Here is a 3,252-nt window from a genome sequence, read left to right as displayed (position 1 = left end):
GGGGGGGGTGGGGGGGGGGGGGGGTGGGGGGGGGGGGGGGTGGGGGGGGGGGGGGGTGGGGGGGGGGGGGGGTGGGGGGGGGGGGGGGTGGGGGGGGGGGGGGGTGGGGGGGGGGGGGGGTGGGGGGGGGGGGGGGTGGGGGGGGGGGGGGGTGGGGGGGGGGGGGGGTGGGGGGGGGGGGGGGTGGGGGGGGGGGGGGGTGGGGGGGGGGGGGGGTGGGGGGGGGGGGGGGTGGGGGGGGGGGGGGGTGGGGGGGGGGGGGGGTGGGGGGGGGGGGGGGTGGGGGGGGGGGGGGGTGGGGGGGGGGGGGGGTGGGGGGGGGGGGGGGTGGGGGGGGGGGGGGGTGGGGGGGGGGGGGGGTGGGGGGGGGGGGGGGTGGGGGGGGGGGGGGGTGGGGGGGGGGGGGGGTGGGGGGGGGGGGGGGTGGGGGGGGGGGGGGGTGGGGGGGGGGGGGGGTGGGGGGGGGGGGGGGTGGGGGGGGGGGGGGGTGGGGGGGGGGGGGGGTGGGGGGGGGGGGGGGTGGGGGGGGGGGGGGGTGGGGGGGGGGGGGGGTGGGGGGGGGGGGGGGTGGGGGGGGGGGGGGGTGGGGGGGGGGGGGGGTGGGGGGGGGGGGGGGTGGGGGGGGGGGGGGGTGGGGGGGGGGGGGGGTGGGGGGGGGGGGGGGTGGGGGGGGGGGGGGGTGGGGGGGGGGGGGGGTGGGGGGGGGGGGGGGTGGGGGGGGGGGGGGGTGGGGGGGGGGGGGGGTGGGGGGGGGGGGGGGTGGGGGGGGGGGGGGGTGGGGGGGGGGGGGGGTGGGGGGGGGGGGGGGTGGGGGGGGGGGGGGGTGGGGGGGGGGGGGGGTGGGGGGGGGGGGGGGTGGGGGGGGGGGGGGGTGGGGGGGGGGGGGGGTGGGGGGGGGGGGGGGTGGGGGGGGGGGGGGGTGGGGGGGGGGGGGGGTGGGGGGGGGGGGGGGTGGGGGGGGGGGGGGGTGGGGGGGGGGGGGGGTGGGGGGGGGGGGGGGTGGGGGGGGGGGGGGGTGGGGGGGGGGGGGGGTGGGGGGGGGGGGGGGTGGGGGGGGGGGGGGGTGGGGGGGGGGGGGGGTGGGGGGGGGGGGGGGTGGGGGGGGGGGGGGGTGGGGGGGGGGGGGGGTGGGGGGGGGGGGGGGTGGGGGGGGGGGGGGGTGGGGGGGGGGGGGGGTGGGGGGGGGGGGGGGTGGGGGGGGGGGGGGGTGGGGGGGGGGGGGGGTGGGGGGGGGGGGGGGTGGGGGGGGGGGGGGGTGGGGGGGGGGGGGGGTGGGGGGGGGGGGGGGTGGGGGGGGGGGGGGGTGGGGGGGGGGGGGGGTGGGGGGGGGGGGGGGTGGGGGGGGGGGGGGGTGGGGGGGGGGGGGGGTGGGGGGGGGGGGGGGTGGGGGGGGGGGGGGGTGGGGGGGGGGGGGGGTGGGGGGGGGGGGGGGTGGGGGGGGGGGGGGGTGGGGGGGGGGGGGGGTGGGGGGGGGGGGGGGTGGGGGGGGGGGGGGGTGGGGGGGGGGGGGGGTGGGGGGGGGGGGGGGTGGGGGGGGGGGGGGGTGGGGGGGGGGGGGGGTGGGGGGGGGGGGGGGTGGGGGGGGGGGGGGGTGGGGGGGGGGGGGGGTGGGGGGGGGGGGGGGTGGGGGGGGGGGGGGGTGGGGGGGGGGGGGGGTGGGGGGGGGGGGGGGTGGGGGGGGGGGGGGGTGGGGGGGGGGGGGGGTGGGGGGGGGGGGGGGTGGGGGGGGGGGGGGGTGGGGGGGGGGGGGGGTGGGGGGGGGGGGGGGTGGGGGGGGGGGGGGGTGGGGGGGGGGGGGGGTGGGGGGGGGGGGGGGTGGGGGGGGGGGGGGGTGGGGGGGGGGGGGGGTGGGGGGGGGGGGGGGTGGGGGGGGGGGGGGGTGGGGGGGGGGGGGGGTGGGGGGGGGGGGGGGTGGGGGGGGGGGGGGGTGGGGGGGGGGGGGGGTGGGGGGGGGGGGGGGTGGGGGGGGGGGGGGGTGGGGGGGGGGGGGGGTGGGGGGGGGGGGGGGTGGGGGGGGGGGGGGGTGGGGGGGGGGGGGGGTGGGGGGGGGGGGGGGTGGGGGGGGGGGGGGGTGGGGGGGGGGGGGGGTGGGGGGGGGGGGGGGTGGGGGGGGGGGGGGGTGGGGGGGGGGGGGGGTGGGGGGGGGGGGGGGTGGGGGGGGGGGGGGGTGGGGGGGGGGGGGGGTGGGGGGGGGGGGGGGTGGGGGGGGGGGGGGGTGGGGGGGGGGGGGGGTGGGGGGGGGGGGGGGTGGGGGGGGGGGGGGGTGGGGGGGGGGGGGGGTGGGGGGGGGGGGGGGTGGGGGGGGGGGGGGGTGGGGGGGGGGGGGGGTGGGGGGGGGGGGGGGTGGGGGGGGGGGGGGGTGGGGGGGGGGGGGGGTGGGGGGGGGGGGGGGTGGGGGGGGGGGGGGGTGGGGGGGGGGGGGGGTGGGGGGGGGGGGGGGTGGGGGGGGGGGGGGGTGGGGGGGGGGGGGGGTGGGGGGGGGGGGGGGTGGGGGGGGGGGGGGGTGGGGGGGGGGGGGGGTGGGGGGGGGGGGGGGTGGGGGGGGGGGGGGGTGGGGGGGGGGGGGGGTGGGGGGGGGGGGGGGTGGGGGGGGGGGGGGGTGGGGGGGGGGGGGGGTGGGGGGGGGGGGGGGTGGGGGGGGGGGGGGGTGGGGGGGGGGGGGGGTGGGGGGGGGGGGGGGTGGGGGGGGGGGGGGGTGGGGGGGGGGGGGGGTGGGGGGGGGGGGGGGTGGGGGGGGGGGGGGGTGGGGGGGGGGGGGGGTGGGGGGGGGGGGGGGTGGGGGGGGGGGGGGGTGGGGGGGGGGGGGGGTGGGGGGGGGGGGGGGTGGGGGGGGGGGGGGGTGGGGGGGGGGGGGGGTGGGGGGGGGGGGGGGTGGGGGGGGGGGGGGGTGGGGGGGGGGGGGGGTGGGGGGGGGGGGGGGTGGGGGGGGGGGGGGGTGGGGGGGGGGGGGGGTGGGGGGGGGGGGGGGTGGGGGGGGGGGGGGGTGGGGGGGGGGGGGGGTGGGGGGGGGGGGGGGTGGGGGGGGGGGGGGGTGGGGGGGGGGGGGGGTGGGGGGGGGGGGGGGTGGGGGGGGGGGGGGGTGGGGGGGGGGGGGGGTGGGGGGGGGGGGGGGTGGGGGGGGGGGGGGGTGGGGGGGGGGGGGGGTGGGGGGGGGGGGGGGTGGGGGGGGGGGGGGGTGGGGGGGGGGGGGGGTGGGGGGGGGGGGGGGTGGGGGGGGGGGGGGGTGGGGGGGGGGGGGGGTGGGGGGGGGGG

The sequence above is a fragment of the Sphaerodactylus townsendi genome, linkage group LG01, assembly GCF_021028975.2.
Source record: "Sphaerodactylus townsendi isolate TG3544 linkage group LG01, MPM_Stown_v2.3, whole genome shotgun sequence".
NCBI classification, from domain to species: Eukaryota; Metazoa; Chordata; class Lepidosauria; order Squamata; family Sphaerodactylidae; genus Sphaerodactylus; species Sphaerodactylus townsendi.
The sequence above is the reverse complement of the archived record's forward strand: the minus strand, read 5'-3'. Positions refer to the sequence as shown.